Raw genomic sequence first — 22494 nt, 5'->3', positions numbered from 1 at the left:
GACGGAGCAACACTTAGGGGCACAGGGTCCAGTGGAGCAGTATCTTCAAGCGCCTTGAGGCGCTTGGCCTCTGTTTCTTGTTCTGCTGAGGAGGCCTTTATCTTTTTGGCTTCCTTCTCAGCAGCCCTGGTTTTCTTCACGTCTGATGCAGACGGAGTCATCTTCTTCACCTTTGAAGCTTTTGGTGAAGGGGTTCTCTCGACAGATTCTTCAGCTGGCTTTGAGGAACCAGATGGAGCAGAGTCATCAGCTGGCTTTGAGGAACCAGATGGAGCAGAGTCATCAGCTTGCTTTGATGAAGCAGCTGGGTCAGGGGCAGTCTCATCAGCTGCAGAAGGTTCATCAGCTGGAGCTTCCATGGTGATTTCTTCAATAGCCGGTACATCCACACGGCTTTCTTGGTGTATTTCCTCAGCTTGAGGAGATTCATCAGCTGGCTCTTCAATCAAGGTATGGGGAGTTGGTGCTGGAGGTGCAGCCTTCTTGTTGTAGTCATCAACAGCTTTAGTGGCCAGCTTGATGAAATTGCTCTTGAGACTCTGACGATCTGACAGCTTGGAGTACTTATCAGCCTAATTCTTCAACTCGGCCTGTGTTGACACCAGTGCATCAGGCGTCAAGCTGAGGAGATTCTGCTTGAGGAATTTCTCCTTTTTAATCTTCGCAACCTTGGCCTGCTTGGCTTGTTGTTCTTTCCACTTGGCTTCATTGATGAAAGTGGCCACCATGTGGCTGATGCCAGGGGGAAGTTTCAAATCATCAAACGGAGTGTTTGGGTCCTCATACCAGATGTTTATGTAGTCTAGGAGGACCTTGGGGTCCATGGCCAGAGGAATGGTGCTGCCTGATGCTTGAGCTACCCTTTCCTGCTTGTTTCTGATTATCGCTTGCAGGGTTTGATCATCCTATTCATCACTGCTCTCTGATGCAGACGGGACTGTGATGATTTTGCTGGGGCTTGGCAGAGTTGCTCTTTCAGCAGACACCTGAGTCTTCACCAGAGGTGGTGAAGACTTTGTCTCCGAGCTAGTTGCAGCCGGGAGTCAGGAGCTGGAGGTGGCGGTCATTGGCTTCAGGACCGGCTTCTGTACTGGTGTCTCTTGAGGCTTTGGTGGTGGTGCTGAGGATTTTGTTGCTGAGGGTTTTCGCGCTGAGGGTTTTGTAACTGATGCCTGAGCAGACTTCTCTTGAGGCTTTGGAGCCCTTGGCTTTGACGGCACAGACTGTGGTTGAGGAATTGTTGAACCAGAGGTCTCAGCGGCAGAGGAAGTAGCTGCAGCTGAGGCAGCGGCTGGGGATTCATTGAATTTCCTCACTGCAGCATCTACCTGCTTCTTGAGCTTAGCCAGATGCTTTTCCTTCTCATCTAGATAGTCATCAAGGGTCTTGAGGCTTGAGAGATGTGCTACTTGATGAGCCTCAAGTGGGGCCCGTTTGCCAGGAGGCTTCAGGGCGAATTTCTTCGCATACTTGGCAGTTACAAACCTGTATTCCTTCCATTCCTTAGCCCATTGGCGTTCTATCTTCTGCAGCCGAATCTTTCTCTTGCCCATTGTTTCATTTTCATCAGGTGTACAATAGTCCAAGTAAATATCCTCAGGGATATCCAAAGTTGTGTTATGTTCAAGTTTCTTTCCTCCCTTCTGCTTTTGGTCATCCTCCATTTTCTTTAGCTGAGGATTTTGCTGATGAGATTGAACTCTTGAGGATTCTGATGAGAATTGAAGATTTTCTTCAAGAAACCCTGCAAATGAGTTAATGTGATGAGAACCGAGAGATTCCTCAGCTGACATGTGTGTACCTGTGAACAGAGTATAGTTGCGAGGAATTTGGAGAGGTCATATGCGTTCTCAGATTTGAAGAAAATGAAAAAGTTTGACAGGTGAGGAATTTAACCAGTGGTTCAGGAATTTGCCTAAGCATACTGTTCTTGGGTTCCAGAGTTGTACAGATCCGAAAATTCGCACAACTGAGGAATCTCGTGAAAATCTTAGATGCTTAGTGAAGTTCATCAGTGGTGTGGTGATAGGCAGTGTTTGAGGAATCAAGTGCATATCGATTCTTGAGGAAAAACAGATTTCACATAGGAGATGTAAAATAGTAGAACTAACTTGCTGTAAAAATGGGATTTTATTTACCCTTGAAGGTGCGCACGAAGAACACAGAAAAGGTGTGTAGAGAAGATCTTCGGTCGCGTGTCCAATGCACCCTAACCCGGCGATAGAGGACGTCTACGGCGGCGGCGGACGAAGATGGTCCGACTTCGGCGTGGTTCCGGCGACGGAGAAGTCGAGGCAGTGAAGCTCTTCCTCACTGGCGACAAGACTTCTAGCGGTGGCCCTAGGGTTCGGTGCTTTTTGCTGTAGCAGGAGAGCGATGGGGCGAAGAAGAGTTCGCCGAGGGGGATAAGGACATATTTATAGCCAGACAGTTAATGTTGGCACGAAGATTTCGGGCCAAACAGCTCCTGCCTCTACGTCTCCGCAGGACACGTGTAGTTCCCGAGCAAGGCGGTGGAGATAGTGGAGATCGTGGTTATCCGAACATGGGAAGTGGGGTTCAGTTACTGTGCATTAAAGAAACAATTTTTGAAGATTTGAGGATTTTCGTTACAAAATCATGAGCTGACAAGGACGCAGTGAGGATTTTGAACAAAGTTTCAAGTAGAACGCATATGAAGAATCGAATAGACTGGATGAGAATGGCATAGAGGGAAACTAGGGTCCGATCACATTCACTTAGAAGAAATATCAACTTGAAGAAATAGCTATAAGTGAATGCTGTTGAGGACTTGAAATCACAGTCTATCTAGTCAAATGAAAGTCATCAAGTGTTTTTGAAGATTTTGTGATAAATCGTCACAATGAAGAACAACTGTTTTGAGGAAAAACACATTTTGAGGAAATGGAATATTTGAAGAAAATCAACTTGAGGAATTTCACATTGGGCAGTGGCGTGACCCACCATATAAGAATGTTGATTACAGACGTCGCGTACAATTGTCGTAGGGCCCTGAGAATCAATTTCTTCATTGATTTCTTCACATTCAGAGTGATATTCTTCATCAGTTGAAGAAAATCGATTCATCATGTGTTGCACATCTAAGTCATCAATTTTGCATTAGTGTTAGGATGTGTGCATGTTTTTACAAAACATTTGAAGATTCTAAGATATTTTGCTCACACCGCAACTTGCAAAACCTTTTCTCATCCAAGGGCTTAGTGAAGATATCTGCGAGTTGATCATCAGTCTTCACATGGTCGATGAGGATATTGCCCTTGAGGACATGGTCCCAAAGAAAATGATGACGAATCTGGATGTGCTTGGTCTTCGAGTGCTGTACTGGGTTGTATGCAATCTTGATTGCACTCTCATTGTCGCAGTATTGAGGCACATTCTTCATGTTGATGCCGTAGCCCTTGAGGGTTTGCTTCATCCATAGTAATTGAGCACAGCATGAACCAGCAGCAATGTACTCAACTTCGGCAGTGGAGAGTGATACGTAGTTCTGCTTCTTTGAGGACCAGCAAACTAGTGATCTTCCGAGGAAATGGCATGTGCCAGAAGTTGACTTGCGATCCACCCGGTGACCAGCATAGTCAGAATCAGAATACCCTACCAGATGAAGATTTGAGCCCTTGGGATACCATAATCCTAGTGTTGGTGTGTGAGCTAAGTATCGAAGAATATGCTTCACAGCCTTATGGTGTGATTCCTTCGGCTTTGCTTGAAAACGTGCACACATGCAAACAATAAGCATTATATCTGGCCTAGATGCACATAGATACAATAAAGAGCCAATCATAGAGCGATATACCTGCTGATCGAAATCTTTACCATTTTCAACAGTGTCGAGGTGGCCGTTGGTAGGCATTGGAGTCCTCGCACCCTTGCATTCATGCATGTCGAATTTCCTCAAAACATCCTTGAGGTATTTCTCCTGTGATATGAAGATTCCATTGCGTTGTTGACGAATTTGAAGACCTAAGAAGAATTTCAGCTCCCCCATCATAGACATCTGATATTCTTCACTCATCATGTAATAAAATTCATCATTGTATCGTTTGTCCGTACAGCCAAATATGATATCATCGACATATATTTGACACACAAATAGCTCATTGTCATAGGATTTAGTGAAAAGAGTTGGATCGAGTGAACCAGGTTTGAAGCCTTTCTTCATGAGGAATTCCTTTAATGTATCATACCATGCCCGAGGGGCTTGCTTGAGACCATAGAGAGCCTTTTTGAGTCTGAAGACTTTGTCTGGATTCTTTGGACCCTCAAAACCTGGGGGTTGAGCAACATATACTTCTTCCTCAAGCTTACCATTGAGGAATGCACTTTTCACATCCATTTGATATAAGATGATGTTATGATGATTAGCATAAGCAAGTAGTATTCGAATAGCTTCAAGTCTAGCAACAGGTGCAAAAGTTTCATCGAAATCTATTACTTCAACCTGGGTGTAGCCTTGGGCTACAAGTCGTGCCTTGTTCCTCACCACTTGACCGTCCTCATCTTGCTTGTTTCGGAAAATCCACTTGGTGCCTATGATGTTGTGCTTGCGAGGATCTGGTCGTTTAACGAGCTCCCATACGTCATTCATCTTGAATTGAAGAAGTTCGTCTTGCATAGCTTGGATCCACTCCGGTTCCAGAAAAGCCTCAACAACTTTTGAGGGTTCTGTGATGGATACAAAGGAAAAATGCCCACAAAAGTTAACTAAGTGTGAAGCTTTTGAGCGAGTGAGAGGACCTGGCGCGTTGATGTCGTTGAGGATTTTGTCAAGTTCTACTTCATTTGCAATCCTCGGATGAGTTGGTTGAGGATTTCGTCTGGGCTGAGGAAGTGGTTCTGGTGCAATTTCCTCAGGAGCATCTTCTTGATTTTCATCAGTGATGGGGATTGTTTCTTCACCAATTTCCTCAGTGGGGAGAATGTCTTCAGTAGGTTTGAGCTTTATTTCTTCCTCAGGAGACAGCTTATCTGGATCAGAAGGTAATTGCTCTCTTTGCGAGCCATTAGTTTCATCGAACCGCACATCTATAGTCTCAACAACTTTGTTGTGATAGTTGTTGAAGACTCTGTAGGTGTGCGAGTCCTTTCCATAACCGAGCATAAAACCTTCATGTGCCTTAGGTGCAAATTTTGAGCTATGGTGAGGATCTCTAATCCAACATTTTGCACCAAAGACTTTGAAATAACTTACATTGGGTTTCTTATCAGTGAGCAGTTCATATGAGGTTTTCTTGAGGAATTTGTGAAGATATACCCTATTGATGATATGGCATGCAGTGTTGATTGCGTCAGGCCAAAAGCGATGAGGAGTCTGATATTCTTCAAGCATAGTTCTTGCCATCTCAACCAGAGTCATGTTCTTCCTTTTGACGACACCATTCTACTGAGGAGTATAAGGAGCAGATAATTCGTGAGTAATACCAAGTTCATCAAGATAATCATCAAGAGCGGTGTTTTTGAACTCTGTTCCATTATCACTCCTGATATGTTTGATCTTGATGCCAAAGTTCGTCGAGGCCCTTGAAGAAAATCGTTTGAAGATTTCCTGCACTTCAGTTTTGTACACTATGATATGCACCCATGTATATCTGGAATAATCATCAACTATGACGAAGCCATATAAAGATGTTGCATTGGTTAGTCTGGCATAGTGAGTAGGTCCAAATAGATCCATATGAAGCCATTCGAATGGACGTGTAGTGGTCATGATAGTCTTCGAGGGATGCTTGGATCTGGTCATTTTCCGAGATTCACATGCACCGCAGAGATGATCCTTGAGGAATTTGACTGATTCGATGCCGATGACATGCTTCTTCTTCGCGAGCGTGTGCAAATTCCTCATGCCTGCATGACCTAGTCTTCGGTGCCACAGCCATCCTTCTGAGGTTTTTGCTAGTAAGCAAGTGGCTGGTTGAGGACCTGTAGAAAAATCAACAATGTACAAATCCCCTCTTCTTACTCCTTCGAAGACTTTGGATCTGTCAGATTCCATGATGACTACACATCTATATCTACCAAAGATAACAATCATATCAAGATCACAAAGCATTGAGACTGACATGAGGTTAAAACCAAGGGATTCAACAAGCATCACTTTGTCCATATGCCTATCCCAAGTCTCAGTACCTTACTTTTACCTTTGTCAGCATATGTGATTTGCTTCAGAGGTGATGGAGTTAGTGGCATATTCATCAGCAAGCTTTTATCACCAGTCATGTGATGTTTGCAGCCACTATCAAGAACCCACTCAGTGTTCTTGGGTTTGTCATCCTGCAGATGAATTAGTACAGCTTACCATCTCATATGCTTCAGATTTCAAGAATATGATATCAATTTCATCAGATAAGAATTTCATCACAACAGAATTATAAGGACGTGTGAAATATTTCTATTTCATCAACATTAGCTTGCGTCCTATCAAGCATTTCCTCAGGTCTCCAGCAAATTCTTGAGATGATGATTTTCATCTCGAGACCTGACCTGCAGAAGTGATTAGTTCGATTTCTTCACCACCCACATCTGAAGGGGTGGCAAAGCATTCATCATCCTGCGAGCACCATATGAGAAAGGTGGCATTGAAGCTAATGCACTTCTCTTAACAGTAGGGGGGTTAAAGTACTCATATGAATATGCAGAGAACTCGTTTGAGGATTTATGAACATAATGATTTGAAGAGTAACGCTCATATTCATATTCCTTGTAGTTTCCTTGCATGTTAGACAGATTAGCACGGGTACGAGCATAATTTTGACCAGTTGAGGATTTCGATCCTCTTGAATACTTTGGTCCTCCTCGGGAATTTGATCTGGGGTTCAGATTCTTCAATGGTGGTGTCATGAGGACATTCACCTGAAGCTTTTCAAGACAGCTTTTGGGAACCCAGATTTTCCTCAAGGGAGGGTCATTCCTGCAGTTAGTTCCAACATATCGAGCAAATACTTCAGCAGATTGATTTTTGAACAATATATAGTTGGAGTCAAATGACTCATCTGAGGAATAGGATAATTCACATGAAAAGCCAGTTAGATTAGATGGATCAAAAGGAGGCCCAGTAGCAGCAACCCATGAGGTTTTGGGATATTGCTCAGGTTTCCAATAAGATCCATCAGCATTTAATTTCCTCTCAAAGGCAATTCCTTCTTTCCTCGGGTTCCTGTTCAAGATCTGCTTTTTGAGCACATCACGAAGGGTTTGATGTCCTTTGAGGCTTTTGTATATGCCTGTCACATACAATTCCTTGAACCCTGCATTTTCATCGGTAACATTTGTGTTTTCCTCAAGTGAGGAAATAGACACAACATGTGTAGTTGAAGAATTTGTAGCAATAGAAGCATTTGATGATTCTGGTGAAGAATTAGCAGTTTTGCGTTCAATGCATTTAAGACATGGAGGAATGAATTCAACTTGACCAGCGCTGATCTGTTGAGCTAGTAATGAATCATTTTCCATACGAAGATCATCATGAGACATCCTCAGCTTCTCTAGATCAAGCTTCCTTTGAAGAAATTCATAGGAAAGCTTCTAATGATCAGCGAGGAGTGTATCATAACGATCTTGAAGATTATCAAATCTAGACTAAAGACTTTTCACATCTTCAGTGAGAATTTGGGTAAGGTTCATTTCATCATTCAACGGATCATCACTTTTATCTAGCAGTTTCTGAAGCTTTTCCAGGGCAGTTTGTTGTTTAGTGGCAATGATAGCAAGCTTACTATAACTGGGTTTTTATAATCATCAGGTTCACAGTCACTTAAATCAGAGGAGGCGGCATTATTTGGTACCTTTGAACCTTTTCCCATGAAGCAATAGGTTGGAGCGAAGTCATCAGCATAGTCATCAGTGTGGATGGTGCAATCATTTTCTTCAAGATTGAAGATTGACTTGCTGACGAAAGTGGTTGCCAGTGCAAGACTAGCCTGTCCGGATTCTGAGTCTTCATCAGAACCCTCTTCTTCATCAAATTCCTCTGATTCTATCTCGGAGTCCATTTCCTTGCCAATAAGTGCCCGAGCCTTTCTGAAACTAGTCTTCTTGTGCGATGAGGGTTTTGAAGATGAGGATTTTGAAGATTTCTTTTTCTTTTTCGAGTCATCAGAACTGTCATCCTTGTATTTCTTCTTCTTTGATTCCTTTCCCCAACAGGGACAATCAGCAATGTAATGACCTAATTTCTTGCACTTGTGGCGGGTTCTTTTCTTGTAGTCCTTAGATGAAGATTCTGATTTCCTCATGTCTCTTCTTGAAGATTTACCGAACTGGCCACGTCGTGTAAACCTCTGGAATTTCCTCACGAGCATTGCAAGCTCCTGTCCAAATTCTTCAGGGTCACCAATGCTGTCATCTGAATCTTCTTCTTCAGATGAGGAAATTGCTCTAGCCTTCAGTGCACGTGGTCTAGAATAGCTTGGTCCATATAGATCTTTCTTGTCTTCTAGCTGGAATTCATGAGTATTTAGCCTTTCGGGTATATCAGCTGGATCAAGCATCTTGTAGTCTGGTCTTTCTTGAATCATCAGAACTAAAGTATCAAATGAAGAATCCAAAGATCTCAGCAGTTTCTTCACAACTTCGTGATCAGTAATGTCTCGAGCTCCCAGTGCTTGCAGTTCATTTGATATGTCAGTGAGGCGATCAAAGGTGTCTTGGCAGCTTTCATTGTCATGCCTCTTGAAGCGATTGAAGAGATTGCGAAGAATATCAACACGAGAGTCACGCTGGGTTGATACTCCTTCATTTACTTTGCACATTCTCTCCTAGATCAGTGTTGCAGAGCCCAAAGCACTCACTCTTCCAAACTGGCCTGGGCTCACATGGCCACAGATGATATTCTTCGCTTGAGAATCGAGTTGCTTGAATTTCTTCACATCAGCAGCAGAGACACTAGCAGAGATGATGGGGACGCCATGTTCCACAATATACCAGAGATCATTATCAATAGCTTGTAGCTGCATTTGCATCTTGTTCTTCCAGAAGGGAAAGTTCTTTCCTTCGAAGGTAGGACATGTTGCAGTCACCTTAAACATGCCTGCAGTCGACATAACTACAACTCCAGGTGGTTAAACCAAAATCACACAGAACAAGGGAGTACCTTGCTCAGATACCAATTAAAAGTGCGTTATATCGACTAGAGGGGGGTGAATAGGAGATTTTTAGAATTTCATCATTGAGGAAATTCCTTTTGAGGAAATTCCTCACTGATGACTAACTAACAGCGGAAACAGTAAAGGATCAGAAGTGCAAAGTTTCACAACAGCAGTTTTTTAGAGTGAGGAATGTGAAAACAGATTGCAGAGTGAGCAGGCACGCACAAAACAGATGAGGATTAACGAGCGTGAAGAATTTGGGGTTGAGGAATTTCGGACAAAGTCTTCAGCAAATTCTTCAAACAGTAGCAGTGAAAGTCATCAACACATAATCTGAGGAAAGTAAGGAGTTGAGGAATTAGAACCCGTTTCACAGCAAAGACAGTAGTTGATGACCCAGTTCCAACTGCTGTGACAGTCGTACATCTGGTTTGGAGCGGCTTGGTATTGAAACAAAAGGACACACAGTCCCTACCGTGTTCTCCTTGGGCTAAGAACACACAGTCCTCGCCCAACACTCGTGGTAAGTCTTCAGGGTAGACTTCCAAAGCCTCACAAACTTGGTCACCCGACGATCCACAATTGACTGCTGGAAAGCTCTAGACCATGACGCCTAACCATCTAGAGGATGCACAGTCCTCAAAGGTAAAAGGCTTCAGTCCCACACAGGAACAACTTCTTCAGTGATGCTCAATCACTAGGTTTGGTTTGTGGTTTCGGTGTATGGGGTATTTCCTCACTGATGAATTACTCTCGAAGACTGTGAGGAATTGAGTTCCTCTTATGACAAGTGTCAGTTCCTAACGGAGCAGCCAACCAGCTAATGGTTGTGGGAGGCGGCTATTTATAGCCTGGGAGCATCCCGACATGATTTGACACTAATGCCCTTAAATAATATGACCGTTGGTGTGGATAAGACCAATGATGTGGCGTGGCTACCGAAACGGTCGGAACCCTCAACTGTGAGAGTCCTCATGTCACTCGTATTCCTCACTTGAGGCTTTTGGTAGGATTGGGCTTGGGTTGAGCATCATGAGGAAATTCATTCCAAAGTGTAACTTCGACCCCCTTTAACAGTATGGTGTTCCTATTACTCAAATGCGAAGAAAATAAAACAGAAAGAGTAAATCTTCATGCTTCAAAGTCTTCAAAATGATTTTCTTCACGACACACCGAATTCCTCAATTTCAGTATCTTCATGAGGAATATCAATTTCGTCGCAGATTCTTCGCGATTCAATTCTTCAGCTTCAGACTAATTTCTTCAACCGAAGATATATATTTTTAAGGGTCGATATTCATCAAATATCTCAAACTCCTCAATGACTTATAGATCCTGTGTACACTCAGAAACACATTAGATACTTAACCTATAAGTCTTCAAACCACCAAAATCACTAAGGGGCACTAGATTCACTTACACTTTGTATGGGTGGTAAACAAAAGGTGGTCACACTGATGCATTTGATTGTTGCGTACAAGGATGAGACTGGGTATATTGTGCTTGGACATGCCATCAATGCACTACTCTTTCGACTCTAATTAATTTTTGATGTTCCTAGAGTCCCCATTCCATTCACCCCATTCCAATTCCCGGACATACGCAGTTTGATTCCATATGGAGTCAATGACGTTTGCTTGGTGAAGTTGCATTTAACAAAGAAGATACTCCCTGCGATACAAAGGTTATACTAAATCAGCAAAAATTAAGATACCCCATGTCGTGAGCTCAAGTCACGATCCACAAACGATTCATCTTTTCTCCCAAGAGCGACCATTATCCCACGACACAGTTTCTCCACTTGAACAACCATGATTCACAGGGAGTGGTGTTCTCTCCCATTACAACGCATGGGTATTTGTGTAAGTTATTTTCAAGCATTGTCCTAGAAGCTAGAGAGGCTAACCCGGTAGCCCATGAACTAGCTAGATTACCAAAATTCTCAGATTTTGGTGTTTGGATGGAAGGAGCTCCTATTTCGTTCACCCTTCTTATTGTAACCTATGCAACACTTATTATAAATGAATAAAGAGGAGGTTATTAGTGTAAAAGAACACATGTTAACCTTTTTTATTTTGAGTGCTTAGCACAGTTTTTTGTTTTCTTGGGGAATATAAAAAACACAGGTCAAACTTTTTTATAACTATTATGACATGTCATGTGAATTTCCTCATATTATTTTCGAGCATTTTCTTAGAGCATCTCCACCTGCGCCCCCAACAGGCCCCTCATTTTTTGTCGCCGACGCGAAAAAAGCCCAATCGTGCCACCAGGAGCCCGTTTTTTGCCGGTTAAGGCCGAAATTGGGCCCGGCGGTCCCAGGCCGAACCCAGCGTGCTCGGGGCGCCGGCGGAAACGTTTTTGGCATGAAACAGTTGTGGACCCGCCGAGTCAGCGACTAGCGTGTGATCGCAGTCCTCATCGCCTCGTTTCCCCACATAAATTAATGTGAAGGTTATGCCGCCGGTCAGCCTTCCATTGATTCTTCACGTGCGGTGCAGTAAAGGCGCGGCGACGTGCGTCCCGACGACACACATCCCGTCCGCTTCCGCCAGGCGTTCACACGGCTGTCGCCCGCATGCCGCCTGCCCGCGGCTATATAAGTCGCCCCTACCCTCACCGGTGGCCACACACCTCTCTCGCTAGACCCTCACCGCCGACGCACTCTCCTCTTTTCACCCTTCCATCACCGGCACCTCCTCTCCCTCTCTTTCCCAAAAATGGCCGAGCTCTTCCCCGGCGACGGAGCGGCGGTGTAACAACTAAGATGCGACACTTTCCTTATTTGGGGACGAGGCCTCAAAAGGGGGAAAGGGTCGCATCTAAGCGTATCGCAAGCAGGATAACATTGCCATTACATAAATAGAGAGATGAGTATAAGATTCGGCTTACACTCGCCACATGCTAAATTACAATCCACACAAGAATTCATTATTCATACATAAGACAGGGTCCGACTACGGACAAGATAAACGGCAAAATCATGCTATCTCGCCTTGCTAGTCCCACGATCACGACCATGCGCCTCTAGTCCTCGGGGTACGTCGCATACAGTCTGCCACTGTCTTCGTCGAACTCCCACCTTAGTTGGGTATCCTCGGGAGCATCTACAACTGGGTACCAGTTCCTATGGCTGTTTGTAGTAAACTGTGAGCCACGAGGGCTCAGCAATCTCATGACCTTGGTATCGAGTCTAACTAAGTTAATGGGTGAGTTAGGATTAAGTGTTTGAGTTTGCAGCATCCTAAGCATATATATAGTGACTAACTTACGAAGAACAACAAATAAGTAGTGGTGGTCTACATAAGACGGTCGAATACTAGAATGATCACCAAGTGATCCTGAACACCTACTTACGTCATTCATAACCCCATCGTGTTCTCGATCACAAAAGGAGCTCTGAAAGAAACAGACACAGTTACGCGGACAGTTGGCAAGTTTTATTTGAAATACTTTAAGTTATCTAGAACCGAATGTTAACAAAATATCCATGTTTTCCACATAACCGCGGGCATGGCTTTCCGAAAGATTAAACCCTGCAGGAGTGCTCCAACTTGTCTATCACAAATTACCACAGGCCGCATAGTAATCCTCAGATTCCTTAGTGGAAAACCTCAACTCTGAGAAGAACCAAAGTCTCACTGGAATCCCAGAGCGCATGATATGTAAGACAAGTCCATCCAGACCTCCCGACGTGTCGACGATCCCGATAAGAGTTGCGTATCTCGTTCTTAGGACACGACGGATAAGCTACGCGTACAGTGGCCTGATAGAATCACCCAAGTTGCCCTGGGTTGGCCCCGCACAGTGCTCTAGGTTGGACCAAAACTCATGAGGAGTACTGGCCCAGGGGTTGATTAAGTTCCTCGGGGTAGCTATTCCCTAAGCTTTTATTATTAAGTTGTTAGTAAATTAACTCCAAAGTTGGGTCTTGCCGGACAAACCTTAACCCTATACGATTTATCAAGGGGGTCCCCATAACAACACTGAACATGTTAGGAGTGCTCAGTGATGGAATAAAACACCGGAAGCCAAAACTAAGGCGACAACAATGGAACAAATCACCCGGCAAAAGGCTAGGCCTCGCGCTATTTACCAAGTATATAGGTGCTTTAATTAAATAGCAATTAAAATATGATGATATCAAATGGCCATGTTATCACATGAACCAGCTGCCACTTGCAACTAGCAACGCTAACAAATTAGTGGTTGAGCAAGCCTATCTTATCCAAACAATATTTGCTAGGAAGGGAGGTGTTTGAGGTTTCATGGCAATGTTTGATGGCCTATATATCATGTGGTAGGCAGCGGAGATGTAACGATAGAAATGAATCACTAAGAAAAACAAAGCTAGAAACGGTGTCAAGGTCACGATCATCTTGCATGTGATCTCTCCAGAGTGGAAAGGATCCTGATCTTCGTGCACGAACTCACTGTACTCTTCAAACTCGTTTGCAGCCGAGAAGCTACCCAAAAGAAACAAGCAGGAAATAAATACTAGCAAAATGATGATGCCACAGACATAATGATGCATGCATGCACAACCTCTGACCATGCACATAAGCCACCCTACACAAATAATCAAGTGCCACCTCACCACAAGGTGACTTTCCACATAAATGCCCAAAACCAGATTCCAGTACCACCACTGGATTCCTTGGGATTTTCTACCCCTAATCCATATATCATACTGCCCATGTTGCATTCAGAAAAACACCACAAACAATAAAAGAAATTGACACAGAATCAAACTATGACTATGTCAAGAACAGGGATGTTCTAGAGCCTGTCCTATTTGGCAAGTCCATGTCTGGACATATTCTAGGAATGGAAAATATGTTGAATTATCACAAAAATAAACACAAACAATAAAATAAAACAGAAAACAAATATTAAGGAGGGGGACCCACCTCGCAATGGACAGGGCCCCCTCACTAGATGACACGTGGGCCCGTGTGGCCCACTGTCAGCCCACACACACACACAACACACAACACACACACCACAACACACACAGCACAGTAAATTAGAAGAGGCAACATAGTAAATTAAAAGAGGCCAGGGGGATTCGAAGCCACGACCCCATGGTGGAGGCGCGGCGTTGGAGCCACTCGGCTAGGAGGGGGTCTGAACCATAAGTTGTTCGGCCCCCAATAGGCTAACCACATGAGCCCTTCTTCTACCTCAGATCGGTAGGAGTGGATCGATGCCAGCGAGCGATGCGGCAACATCGGCACCTAGGAACGACCGGCGAGGGTGTGGGAACCCTAGGGGTTCCATTCTGAGGCAAACCACCTCGAAGCACACAGGGGGAGGCAAAGCCCCGAGGTCGCACCTGCAACTATGGCGGCACGCGGCTGCGGCTACTGCTGCTACATGTTGCTACTGCTGCTACGGCTTCGCTACTACTGAACCGAAGCTTCTACGTTGTTGCTCTACTCGACTGAAGCTACTTCTTCTACTACACGAAGCTGTTGTTGCCGCTCTCCTACGACCGAAGCTGCTGCTTCTCTACTGCGAATAGAGCAATGCCGGTGAACTACACGCGAGCGGGGCTGCAGCGGGAAGGGGAAGGCGGAGGAGATGAGTTGCGCTCACCGAGAGGAACGGAAGAGGATTGGGGGGAGGAGAAGTGGATCGAAGACGCGCTGCTACAGGGGCTTCAGGCTCTGGGTACTCGTCGGAGACGAGGACAGGGCCGACATTGTGGTAGCTCTCCGGCTACCCTAGCGACGGAAATGGAATGGCGGCATATCCCTTGAGCCCGTGTACATCTCCGACGTGCCGGAGGGCGCCACCACGAACGAGGACACCACGACGACGGACTCTGCACTCCCTCACGCTCTCTCTGAATCTCTCTGAATCTCACCTTCAAAAACTGAGGAACAAGCACATGGCCAGGGTGGCGGCGGCGCGATGGGAGAACAGAGGGCCCGAGGCTAGGGCATGCAGGGGAGCTTATATCAGCCCGAGGGGCGCTCGGTGGCCACTGGATACGACCAAGCTCGATCTGGTGGCTGCAATGGAGTCGTACGAGGAATGACGTCGGGAGGAGGAAGAGGGACGCGGAGGTGGGCTGGCTGGGCTCAAAAGGTAAGTTGGGCCTGGGTGCCTCTCTTTCTCTCTTTGAGAGAAAATAAATACACTCGTTTTGTTTTTTAAATATCCAAAACAACTTTTGAATTAAAAGCGAGGGAGGAAAGAAAAGGTAAAGAATAAAACTAAAAATAAAACTAAGCTTCTAAAATCATGCCCTAATTTATAAAAATAAATTGAGCATTTTATAAGAGTAAAAATTAAATGCCTTTTAAAAACAAAAGACTCTGTTTTTGAAATAAAACAACAGGAGAATATAAAATAAAAACTAGAGGGTTGCCCCATAAGTAATAAAAATGTTTTAAAAGAGGAGGGACATTTTTATTGGTTCAAAACAGAAGGGTTTAAACTGCCACAAAATAAATGGAAGAAAGGGTTTTGAAACCACGGTGCAACAAAAGGGGTTTTGAGAAGAATCCTCGATGCACCCAATCACACAACAATCACAATGCCACACTAACAAAACACTCACACTTTCAATCACCAAAGGTGCAACACAAAACAACAAGAAGAAAAGATGTGATGCCATGAAGCACAAGAGAAGGAAGCAAATTCATTTCATATCAACCACAATATGCCAAGTTGTAAGGTGCCATACATGGAAAGGTTGCATAAAAGGAAAGGGGTGCACTGGGGCTGTCACAACTCTCCCACACTACAAGAGGATCTTGACCCGAGATCTATGACTGGAAGAACTCCGGGTACTCAGAACAGAGGTGGTCCTCACGCTCCCAAGCGGCTTCTTTGTCTGAATGATGTCACCATTGCACTTTGAGGAACTTGGTTGACTTATTGCGGGTCTTGCGCTCAGTCTCTTCAAGTATTGCTATCGGATGCTCATGGTAGGATAGGTCGGGCTGGAGATTGATATCCTGGAGATCAATTGTGTGCGCGGGAGTCTTGAAGCATCTCTGGAGCTGAGAGATGTGAAACACATCATGCACATTGGAGAAGTTGGATGGAAGCTCTAACTGATATGCAAGATCGCCTCTCTTGCTAACAATTCTGAAAGGACCAACAAAGCGAGGAGCGAGCTTTCCTTTGATGTTGAAGCATTGAGTGCCCTTCATGGGAGACACTTTTAGATACACAAAATCATCGAGCTGAAAAGTCATGTCACGATGTTTACTATCGTAGTAGCTCTTCTGACGGGACTGAGCTGCTTTGAGGTTATCCCGAATGACACGGCATATTTCTTCTGCTTCAGCAATCATGTCCTTCCCAAGAATATGACGCTCACCAGTCTCTGACCAATTGAGCGGGGTACGGCACTTCCTGCCATATAGAATCTCGAACGGAGCCTTGTCTGAGCTTGCTTGAAAGCTGTTGTTGTATGAGAACTCGGCAAATGGTAGGCAATCTTCCCACTTCATGCCAAAAGAAATCACACAAGCTGTGAGCATATCTTCAAGGATCTGATTGACTCTCTCAACTTGCCCACTTGTCTAAGGATGGAAAGTTGTACTGAAATGGATCTTAGTACCCATCACAGTCTGAAAGGAATCCCTGAACTTGGAAGTAAAGATGCTTCCACGATCTGAAGAAATGAGCATAGGAACACCGTGCAGCGAGACTATCCTTGATGTATACAACTCTGCCAGCTGAGATGCCGAGATAGACTCTTTGACCGGTAGTAAATGAACAACTTTGGTCAACTTGTCAATGACGACCAAGATGGCATCGTTGCCTTTCTTGGACTTCGGAAACCCAGTGACAAAATCCGTTTCCACATGATCGAATTTCCACTCGGGTATATATAGGAAAGGGATGCAAAAGACCTGGTGGAAGTTGATGCTCCGCTTTCACTCTGCGACACACATCACACTCATTCCCAAACTGAACAATTTCACGTTTCATGCGAGTCAACCAGAAGGTCTACTTGAGATCCTGATACATTTTGGAGCTTCCTGGATGTATCGAGAGAAGGGAATTATGGGCTTCATCCCTGATAACTTTGTTGAGCTCTCCTTTCGGAACGACAAGGCGGTCCTTGAAGAACAAGGTATCTCTTTCATCAACACGGAAGCACTTATATTTCGGAAAGCTCTTTGCCAGGCCAATCTTAACTTTCTTCACCATCACATCAAGAAGTTGAGCTTGTCGGACTTGGTCTTCCAAGGTTGGAGAAATCTAGAGATTAGCAAGATATCCCTGAGGTACTATCTGAAGGTTGAGCTTCCTGAAAGATTCACAAAGATCAGGTTGGAGAGGCTTCAGAATGAGACTGTTGCAGTAAGCCTTTCTTCTTAAAGCATCTGCAATGATATTTGCTTTGCCTGGAGTAAAGTTAATGCTCGGATTATAATCTTGGATCATTTCCACCCAACGAGTTTGCCGAAGATTGAGACTAGGCTGGGTGAATATGTATTTGAGACTCTTGTGATCGGTGTAGACCACAACTTGTCTGTCCAACAAGAGATGTCTCCAAGTCATCAAAGCATGACCACTGCCGCCAACTCAAGATCATGAGTGGGGTAGTTCTTCTCACTTGGCTTCAACTACCTCGACATATAAGCTACCACTTTCCTCTCTTGCATCAGAACTGCACCAAGACCTTGAAGAGAGGCATCACATAACACTTGATAAGGCTTGGAGTCATCAGGAGGAGTCAAGACTAGAGTTGAAATGAGCTTTTCTTTGAGTGTGTTGAAGGCCAACTTACACTCTGGAGACCAGACAAACTTCACACTCTTCTGAAGAATGTTGTACAGAGGCTTAGCAATCTTGGAGAAGTTCTCAACAAACCTTCTGCAATAGCTTGCAAGCCCGAGAAAGCTTCGAAGCTACTTCACATTCCGAGGAGGTTCTTGATAACCCACAAGTATAGGGGATCGCAACAGTTTTCGAGGATAGAGTATTCAACCCAAATTTGTTGATTCGACACAAGGGGAATCCAAAGAATATTCTCGAGTATTAGTAGTTGAGTTGTCAATTCAACCACACCTGAAAGACTTAGTATCTGTAGTAAAGTATCAGTAGCAAAGTGGTGTGATAGCAACAGTAGCAGCGGTAACAGTAGCAGCAGTAACAGCAGTAGCGGCAAAGTAACGTAGCAAGGACCGGTAGGAAAAACTCGTAGGCATTGGATCGGTGATGGATAATTATGCCGGATGACATTCATCATGCAACAGTTATAACATGGGGAGATATGTAACTAGGTCCAGTTCGTCAATGTAATGTAGGCATGCATTCTGTATATAGTCATACGTGCTTACGAAAAGAACTTGCATGACATCTATTGTCCATCCCTCCCGTGGCAGCGGGGTCCTAATGGAAACTACGGGATATTAAGGTTCTCCTGTTAATAGAGAACTAGAACAAAGCATTAGCACTGAGTGAATACATGAACTCCTCATACTATGGTCATCTCCGGGAGTGGTTCCGGCTATTGTCACTCCGGGGTTGCCGGGTCATAACACATAGTAGGTGACTACAACTTGCAAGATAGGATCAAGAACACACATATATTGACGAGAACATAATAGGTTCAGATCTGAAATCATGGCACTCGGGCCCTAGTGAAAAGCATTAAGCATGGCAAAGTAGTAGCAACATCAATGTCAGAACATAGTGGATACTAGGGATCAATCCCCATCAAAACTAACTCGATTACATGATAGATCTCATCCAACTCATCACTGTCCAGCAAGCCTACGATGAGATTACTCACGAACGGTGAAGAGCATCATGGAATTGGCGATGAAGGAAGGTTGGTGATGACGATGGCAGTGATCCCCCCTCTCCGGAGCCCAGAACGGACTCCACATCTGCCTTGCAGAGGAAGAACAGGTGGTGGCGGCGCCTCCGTATCGTAAAACGCGATGAACTCTTCTCCTTGATTTTTTTTCGGACAAAAGGGACTAAATAGAGTTGGAGTTGCAGGCGGCGGAGATCCGAGGGCCCCACAAGCCTGCTAGGCGCGGCCAGGAGGGCCCGCGCCTGGTGGGCTTGTGGGCTCCTCGCTCCACCCCTCCGGTTGATTCTTGCGCGAGTATTTTTTATATATTCCACAAAAAATCCTTGTAAATTTCCAGGTCATTCCGAGCGTAAATTTCTGTGCAAAAACAACACCATGGCAATTCTGCTGAAAAAAGTGTTAGTCCGGGTTAGTTCCATTCAAATCATGCAAATTAGAGTCCAAAAGAAGGGCAAAAGAGTTTGGAAAAGTAGATACGACAGAGGCGTATCAACTCCACCAAGCTTAAAGCTTTGCTTGTGCTCAAGCAATTCAGTTTACAAACTCAAAGAGACAAAAGAAAAACTTTTACGAACTCTGTTTGATCTTGTTGTTGCAATTATGTCTAACTCATGTTCAGATTTTCAGCAAGATCATGAGCTAACCACATAGGCAATGACATTTAGGTCTCATGGCAAACTCATATCAATGGCATAATCAACTAGCGAGCAATAATAATAAGTTTGAAACGTCAACACTTCAATCAAGACAATCATGAAACAATATGAACAGATGGTATCTCGCTAGCTCTTTCTGAGACCGCAAAACATAAATGCAGAGCACCTTCAAACACCAAGGGCTGACTGAACATTGTAATTTATGGCAAAGAAGATCCAGGCACAGTCATACTCAATCACAATTAAAATCAAAGCATAGAAATGACAGAGGTGTTATCTAATTGGTGCTTTTATAAGAAGAGGATGACTCAACCGAAACATAAATAGATAGGCCCTTCGCAGAGGGAAGCATTGATTTGCAGAGGTGCCAGAGCTCAAGCTTTGAAAACAGAGATAAATAATTTTGGGTGGCATGCTTTCATTGTCAACGCAATGACCAAGAGTTTTCACCATCTTCCATGCTACACATACTATAGGCGGTTCCCAAACAGAAAAGTAAAGTTTTGACTCCCCCACCACTGATCAATCACACTCCACGGCTAGCCGAATACTCGGGTGCCATCCATACCAACAACAATCCAGGGGGAGTTTTGTTTGCAATTATCTTTTCGATTTGAGCATGGAATGGGGCATTTCAATTACCGGCCCCTTTCTCGTGAGTGATAGTGAATAAACACATATCGAGGATAACACGCCTAGCATGGAAGATACTGATCGCCCCTTGTCACCACATGAGCGGTTCGGGCATGCAAAATAAATTATTTCTTGAAGGTTTAGAGAGTGGCACATGCAAATTTACTTGGAACGGCAGGTAGATACCGCATATAGGTAGGTATGGTGGACTCATATGGAACAACTTTGAGTTTATGGAAGTGGGTGCACAAGCAGTATTCCCGCTTAGTACAAGTGAAGGCTAGCAAAAGACTGGGAAGCGACCAACTAGAGAGCGACAACAGTCATCAATATGCATTGAGATTAACCAACATTGAGTGCAAGCATGAGTAGGACATAAATCACCATGAACATGAATATCATAGAGGCTATGTTGATTTGTTTCAACTACATGCGTAAACATGCGCCAACTCAAGCCACTTGAATCATTCAAAGGAGTGTACCATCCTATCATACTACATCATAATCATCTCAAAATTCATGTTGGCATCCAAGACAGACCATTATAAGCTCCTAGATAATTAAGCATGGCATCAGAAACTATGATCTCTAAGTTGTCATTGCAAACATGTTTCTCTCACAACAAAGCTGAATCTGGAACGATGAGCTAGTCATATTTACAAAAACAAAATAGATCGAGTTTGTACCAACTTTTCCAGGCTCAGTCACTTCATCATATATCGTCATTATTGCCTTCACTTGCATGATCGACTGATGTGAACAATAATAAGAGTGTTTGTGCATTGGACTATGCTGGAATCTACAAGCAAACACAAAGGAGAAGATAAAGTAATATGGTTGTTTGACAAATAAACAGATATGCATGCGAGATCCACTAAACATTGTAACCATGGTCTTCTACCTTGACCCAAAGAGAAAGAAAACTATTTACACGGGAAAACTCCCAACAAGCAAAAGAAGAACGAGAAATCTTTTTGGGTTTTCTCAAACTAGAGAAACACACGAGAAGAAAGCGAGAAAAAGAAATAAACTAGCATGGATGATACAGTGGCAAAGTGTGAACACCGACTATCAAAGTGAAAGTGTGAGAATGAATATAAAGTCAGTGAGAAACACGTACTCCCCCAAGCTTAGGCTTTTGGCCTAAGTTGTTCTACTCCCATGGAGGGAAATAACCGTCTCCGGGGTACTCCGGAGTGTACTGAGGGTGCCACGGCTGTGTGAGCTCCTCTGGCTCCCACTGATAAACTGGTGTCTGGTACTCGACTGGTATCTCGGGCACGGGCGTCTGTGGTGGTGCTATTCCCCAATATGCATAGATGTCCGAGGGCATAATAATGTACCTGCCTAGATGAAGATTGAACAAAGAAGGAGGAGGCAAAGTAATAGTCTCACGAGTACCCTAACTAAATACCAGGTTATAAATCATCCTCTTATTTATATCTTTATCAAGAAAGTCATGGCGAACCATGCTATCATAATCTAGATATCTCTCAGGAAGAAGAATCTCTTGTTCCTCGTGCAGTCTAATAGGTATCTCAAAATGTCTAGCAAGACGGGTAGCATAGATACCTCCATAAACAACGCCTTTAGAATGGTTCGTGTTCAACCGTTGAGCTACTATAGCGCCCAAGCTATAAGTTTTATGATTATAAAGGGCTTCGTGCAAAACCGCAAGATCTGGGGGGCTAAGGGCCCCAGCTTTCCCACCAATCAAACATTTTCCACGAATAATGAGAAGTACCGAAGCACGGGAAAATGTATGCTAGCAGCTCTAGCGCAAGACACTCCTCTCTCCTCTCCTACAGCAATAGTATCTATGAAAGCCTCCAAGTCCCGTGGACGAGGTTCATGAATATCCCCAACATAAGGTAATTTGCAAACATTGCAAAAATCCTGAAGTGACATGCGCTGGGGGATATCATATAACCTGAACTCAACCATAGGAGGACTCTTCCTTGGATAGAAATTAAACCTTTGCACGAAAATATTAGTGAGGAGGAGGTATTGCGGACACTTATCTTCAATGAAGGCGGTAAGGCATGCGTTCTCCACCAAGTAGTAAAAGTCCTCATAAAGTCCGACGGCGCGTAAGAACACATCGCTTGGCCACTCGCACGCTCGAACTTCTGCAACTTGAGGGACCGGATACTTGGGTTTCTTCTTCTCACTTTCATCATCCTTGGGGTCACGGCTTGAAGAGCCTCTTAAGAACCTCCTCATCTTTTTCCTTTTTCTTTCTCTGAAAATTTCTGAAATTTTAGTGACTCTAAGGAAAAGTGAACAAGGCCCAACGAAACTCGTAGCA

The sequence above is a fragment of the Hordeum vulgare genome, chromosome 3H (genome assembly GCF_904849725.1).
Source record: "Hordeum vulgare subsp. vulgare chromosome 3H, MorexV3_pseudomolecules_assembly, whole genome shotgun sequence".
NCBI classification, from domain to species: domain Eukaryota; kingdom Viridiplantae; phylum Streptophyta; class Magnoliopsida; order Poales; family Poaceae; genus Hordeum; species Hordeum vulgare.
This window is presented reverse-complemented; position numbering follows the sequence as displayed.